The sequence below is a fragment of the Scomber japonicus genome, chromosome 20 (genome assembly GCF_027409825.1).
Source record: "Scomber japonicus isolate fScoJap1 chromosome 20, fScoJap1.pri, whole genome shotgun sequence".
NCBI classification, from domain to species: Eukaryota; Metazoa; Chordata; class Actinopteri; order Scombriformes; family Scombridae; genus Scomber; species Scomber japonicus.
This window is the reverse complement of record NC_070597.1, coordinates 9,315,329-9,322,100: the sequence shown is the minus strand read 5'-3', so window position 1 is coordinate 9,322,100 and position 6,772 is coordinate 9,315,329. Positions and strand designations below refer to the sequence as shown.

The window sequence follows — 6,772 nt, the reverse complement described above, 5'->3', positions numbered from 1 at the left end:
TCTCAAAGCGCTGTGGCATTGTGCTGCCAATAATATCGGATTTAAAAGCAGCAACAGAATCTCTCAATATGAACCCCCGCAAGAAGAGCATTATTCCTCACAACATACTCTGAAGACATGTTGACAATAATTCCCCATGTTACATTCAAAACTTGAGGTCAAAGGTCATAGTGTTTTATAGCAGCCTGAAATAAATATCACCTCTGCTTACATCACATGATATTATTGTTCTTTTTTATGAGATGAAAGATTGAAGAGCTACAAAATGATGCAGCAGATACTATCATGTGTGATACGTTTGTTACTTTTGACCATCACATAGTGTTAACCCTCCTGTCGTCCACCCGGGTCAAATTGACCCCATCTCTTTTTAACTGTTCCTTCTTTCCTTCCTTCCTCCCTCTTTCTTTCATTTTTCCTTTGTTCTTCCCCTCCTCCTTCCATACTTCTTTCCTCAATTCCTTCCGTCCATCCTTCCTTGCTTCCTCTCTCCTTTCCTTCCTTCCTTCCTCTCTTCTTTCTCTCCTTACTTTCTTCCTCTTTTCCTACATCCCTACCTCCTTACTCCTTTCCTTCCCTTCCTCCCTCTCTCCTTACTCCATTCATTCCTTCCTTCCTGTTTTCCTCCTTATTCATTTCTGTCCTTCCTTACTCATTTCCTTCCTTCCTGTTTTCCTCCTTACTCATTTTCTTCCTTCCTTCCTTCCTTCCTCCCTCCCTCTCTCCCTGCCTCCCTCCTTTTCTCCCTTCCTTCCTCCTTTCCTCCCTCCCTCCCTCCTCCTTTCCTTCCTTCCTTCCTTCCTCCTTACTCATTTCCTTCCCTTCCTCCTTTCCTCCCTCTCTCCTTACTCCATTAATTCCTTCCGTCCTCTTTTCCTCCTTACTCATGTCCTTCCTTCCTCTTTTCCTTCTTACACATTTCCTTCCTTCCTTCCCTCCTTCCTTCCTTCCTTACTTCTCTCCCTGCCTCCCTCCTTTTCTTCCTTCCTTCCTCCTTTCCTCCCTCCCTCCTTCCTTACTCCTTTCCTTCCTTCCTTCCTTCCTCTTTTCCTCCTTACTCCTTTATTTCCTTCCTTCCTTCCTCATCCCTTCCTCCTGTCCTTCATTGACCTGAGCACAACAGGAGGGTTAACAATTCAGCAGCATCTGTCACACTCTGTCAGTACAATCCAATACAACTGTCTTCAAACTAGTCCTACTGCTATGAAGCCTTTAATGATCCTTTTAATGATCACATTAAGTGAACATCAGTGAAATGCTGTTTCAGCTCAGTGGTTATTTTGGAAGCTGTAGTATGACGTGCTGTTGAATTATATTACACTTTATTGAAAACTGGACCTAATAAAATGGCTCAGTTTTGATTTGCACTGGCACTGACTACATTACCTTCTAACTAAGTCAAGTTTATTTGGAGAGTACAGTTCTTGTGATCAGCTAGAGAGTTCTGCATGATCAGGCACCTGCCTACATTAGAGACTTGCTGCAGCCCTATGTCACCAGCAGATCAGGGTTTGCTGGTTACTCCTTGATGTAGGCTTAAATCTAAAGGAGACTGTGCTTTTGAGGTTGTGGTACCTACATTTTAGAAGTCTCTCCCTTTGGACTAAAGATCTGTGGACACTTTTAAAAATAAAAAGCAGCTCAAGACCCATTTGTTCAGATTTGCCTTTATTCTATTTATTCTATTTAAACCCTTTTATTGTGTTTTATGTTCATGCTTTATTTCTTCAGAATCATACAGAAGCAATTAAAAATGCTTTCTGATAAAAAATTAAAAGAGCACAAATTTAGTTTGGACATAGATACACACACATTATACACACACTCACACACACAGAAAAATGCAAACAGAGCTACTTAAAAGAGAAAAGAACGATAATGTCTTCAGTTATTACAAACTGTAAATCAGCTGGAAGACTGTCTCATACTTTAGGAGCAGAAGCACTAAACGCTCTGCGCCTGGTTTAGAATTAGAAAGCTGTCCTGGGGCCTGAGAGATCTGCCTGCTTGATAAAATGGAAGCTTGTCTGATGTATTGTATATTCAGGGGACAGGCCTTTTAGTACTTTGCAGGGCAAGAAGCAAAAATTTTAAATCAATCTTATAAAGGACAGGCAGACAGTGGAAGCTGTTTAAGAATTGGTGTGACATGGTCAAACTTTTTGGTTCTATACTCGAGATACGGATGGCTGCATTTTGAAGAAGCTGATACCGTTAAATGGATTTACCAGCAAGACCAGTAAAAAGAGCATTACAGTAATCTAGTCTGCTGCTGACAAAAGCACAGACAAGAGTTTCTGACTGAGAGGTGAAGCTATGGATTTTCAAGATAACCAACATCAATTAATATAAAACAGACAAGGAATAATGCTCACTGGGACCAATTTCTCTCTCCAGAGTTGAGCAGATACAGTATATGGCTGATTGGCTTGATTATTTATTACAGATCAATATTTTATGACCTCATTAATTCTACAAGCTTTTATGAGTATGGGTGTCTCTTCTCTTACTTATCTAATAAACCATAAAATATCAATCCAGCTTTCTCTGATCTATTTCTATAATCTCTGTACCCTAGATGATGGCCGGGGGGGGCAGGTAATGTCAGAACCAAGGGGAAGGCAAGGAGAGGTAAACCTGATTGAGACATTGAAAAGTCTCCATAACTTGCTATAGCCTCCCCATGGACTCCTCCCTTAAGCAGAAAATAGACTGTAAATCTCATGCAGGTCTATGATGCAACAATTGAAGCTAGCTGAATGCAGGTGGGGCTGAACAACAGGGGCTATTTCCTAATTAGCAAACAATGGATAGACTAACAGTAATCCACACAGGCATTACATACTGTACACAGACAGAGAGTTTACTATAATTAATGTCATGGGATGGGACAAAGACAACAAATTCCTCCTTACTCATTTCCTTCCTTCCTTACTCATTTCCTTCCTTCCTCTTTTCCTCCTTACTCATTTCCTTCCTTCCTTCCTCCTTTCCTCCCTCCCTTCCTTCCTCCCTCTCTCCCTGCCTCCCTCCTTTTCTTCCTTCCTTCCTTCCTTCCTTCCTTCCTTCCTTCTTTCCTTCCTTCCTCCTTACTCATGTCCTTCATTCCTTCCTTCCTTCCTCTTTTTGTCTTGCTTCATTCACCCACAGTTAAAATAATACACAAATAATGATGCATACACGGTACATGGTACATTTTATTCATTGGATGTGGGTTTTTTCTTTTTTTTTTTTTTTGTTTCCCACAAAAAGACATCACCAAAAGAAAACATGCAACAGGATTTGCTCTTCTTTCATCTCAGTGTGTCTAAACAGATCCTCTAATGCCACAGACGCAGAAAAATGAATTGGGTAAAAGTAGCCGGGAGAAACTTGAACTTCTTTTGAAGCATGAAAATATTTTAAGGGGTAGAATCTAATGAATATAAGAGAACTGGGAGGACAGAGAGGCATGTACAGATAAATAGAAAAAGAAGGAGGAATATATCTTTTTTTTCTATCCCTCTCTCTCTGTCCTTTCGGTCCTTTTAGTGCTGCGCCTTAAAATATCTATGGTCTAATTCAAAGAGAAAGAATATTATAGATTTGAGTAGGCATGCACTGAGCAAACGTCCAAACTGTCATGTTGATAAATGACAAAGTGGATAAAAGACAGTGAAGGGAATTCAGTAAAAGCAAACCAAAGCTTCAGCCTGCAGCAAGGAAAAAAAGGTCTTGGTTACTATGAATAGACGAGTATTTGTGATTTGCACCAAAACTGCAGCAAAGACTCCCTTAAGAGGACAAATATAAATAGATGATTTTATACTTTTCCCCGCCCTCAAGTAAGCCACTCCCCTCCAAAAAATCCCCTTAATATGCAGTAGGCCTGTAATATAAAACACAAATAACTCCTCTCTGAATTTTTCATGTGTCTATTTTCAGAGCTAGAACATTTCTAAAATAGCCAATTTGAGACACAAGATGCAGTAAAAACAAAGTTGTAAATTCAGTTACTGGAAATAGATGACACCAAAAAAGTGAATGAGGGATTTAAAACTACTACTGGTGGCACACTGATAGTTAGGTATTCGGTTACAAGATGCTTGTGTGCCAAAGAAACTCTGTATTGGATCCAAAGGAGCAATACACAGATATAATGTAAACAGACAGTTCATCCCTCTTCCTGCTTCTCAGTTACGCTCTATGATTATCAACCCATACAATAAAAAAAAATTATATTTTTTTAGTCCTAAAAAGGCAATATCTTCTGATGCTCCATTTTTGCCGGACACTCATTCATCTTTACCAATATTAGGTACACTAAAAGGAGATATTTAAAGATGATGGATGTCTGGTATATGGCAATAGAGGTCACTATTAACAACTTACTGTACTCTCTAAAGAAAGAGAAGCATTATCATACACAAAATCCAACTTGGATAAAACAATCAGTGGATTTGTAAGAGTCCAGATGTCCTCAGCATGAGAAGCTCAGTCAGTTACACTACAGTATAATTACACAGCTAATCTGCTACACCACAAGCCGAGCTACAACCACAGCCACTGAGTGACATCTGCTCTGGCTTCAGCAGTGTTAATTAGAATGGACATCATGGCATATCAGCTCCAGCCACTGTCAAACATAATTAGAGTGGAGGAAGGCACGGCTTTAAGCAGAAACAGAAGGAAGAGTGGAGGATGGACAAGGCTGAGCGCAGAGGGAAAGGAAGCAAAAAGAAGACGGGAGTAAAGTGAGGGTGAAAAGAGGTAAAGGAGTTGGACTGAAGAGATTCATATGAAGCCAGTTTTCCTGTTCTCTAGTCCAACATGAAATCTATTGGGCAATCACATCCATCCTTTGGCATATCCAGTAGACTGACATAATCAAAGTTGGGAATCAGATGAAGGGGAGCTGATTTCCCGCAGGATGTTTCCTCCAACTTCATTCATCTCACAATATTAAAGTCTTACAACTTATCGAGTCGCGCCACGTAAGCTCTTTAAATCTACTCCAGACCAAAAACGTGCAGTCTAATGGGATTAACCGTAGAGCACTATTTGAGATAAAAAATAATAATATATGAAGACATTTCATATTTTATAGCAGTGATATTATTTTTTACAGTGTATAACGTTACAAAGCATGGGCTACTTCACAGAAACAGAACATGCTTTAGTTTGGAGGGTAGAAATCTTGCAGAAGAGTTTACATCATCAACAATTTGAAACTTTATTTATTTAAAATCCAAAACAGAAAACTCATCTCTTGAACCAGATTGTACTGGAGAAGGAAAAAAGAGAGAGAACTTTTATTTTGGTGAGACTTGGTGAGTATGCCTTTAGGAGAATCTCCCAAGAAAAAAATGAAACAACACTGGTTTACCTTCAAGTGACAAAGCCCTCTAGTGGCTGTAGGACTTGGGAGGAAGTAGTGTGACATTATTATAAAGGCATAAAGTGTGCAGAGGGAGGAGGTCGGAGGGGGGGACGGATGGCTCAACAAAACGATGGACTTTAACACGGGAATGTCAACAGTGGTTTCTTTCAACCATGACCACAGCTGTTTCCTAACCATTGCCAAGTGGTTATTGTTGTAACCATGACGATGAAAGTCCTCCAACCTTAACAAAGAAGCAAAATCTAACCCAAACCTCAATGTTTTCCTAAACTTCACCAGATAGCTTTTGTGCTTAAACCTATGACTAAACCTTTACCACGGCAGTGTAAGATGAGAAAACTGTGTGTGTCGTTCTGGAGGAGGGGAGGAGGGGAGGAGGGGAGGAGGGGAGAGTACCAACGACATATTTTTGGCATTCAATTTGGAGGACTCCTCTTGCTAGTTGCTGCTTGCATTTTTTACGCTTCTAATTTTGGTTTTGCAACATACATTTTTAAAGTGCGGAAGTCTGCCACTTTTTAAGTCATTCTATGTTTTTAAAAACTGCCCATGAATGATTAAATACCACATAATGAAGACTGCTTGAGTGGATGGGAACAGAAGCCATTTGCAACCCCTGACTGAGGAAATCCACTGAATAAATGTGTGCAGCATCAAGCTGAGTGTCGTATAGTTATTGCTTCAGTGCCTCAAAGGTATTCTGACATACAAAATATTTGTCAACATGCTTTTAGCGACCAGCATTTGGATGTGAATTAGTGTAAAATCAATATTTTTAAGAATTCTTGGATGAGGCATTTTTTGTGAAGAGCATTTATTTTCCATCTTTTTTTCTCTTGCACTTCAGTAAATTACTTCCAGTGGATATGGACAGTGCCTCCAAAATATGACAAAGTGGAAAGGGGATGTAAATCATTAGTGTGATTTGAACCTACAATTGTTCCAGGAGTTTTTTCCACAACCATGAAAACCCAGCGTATTTCTATCTAACAGTGAACTTTGTCTTTTTTTAAAAAAAAGACATACAAAAAATGCTTGAGGCACAACTAATTTAATAATGCCCACTGGCTGCTAAACATGACTGTCACATGGCTGAGAGAGACATCCACTCATCTAGCACAAGATTCAATTAGCGACTTTGTGGGAAGAGCACATCTCATTGAATGACTTAATAGCTACCATTTGGTGATGTAAGTGATGACTGTGCTGTATTACTGCCTATGTTTTTCATGTAACTTTATTACAGATGAATGAACTGACCTTTGCCCCCTATAGTTTGAGAGTTGTAATGGTTAATGTTTACCAGTGGCAGGTGTTGCTTTGTAAGTCTGACACAGCTGCAGAATGAGCTGATTTTAACAGCTTGTTCTAAATAAAAACAATGAAGTGCTC

General features: G+C 39.5%; 1 protein-coding gene across 1 annotated transcript in view; it reads right to left on the bottom strand.

Annotated features, from left to right (window-relative positions):
• ttyh2 (tweety family member 2) overlaps positions 1-6,772 on the bottom strand; it is a 61,385-nt gene that overhangs the window by 36,352 nt on the left and 18,261 nt on the right. The window lies entirely within an intron of this gene.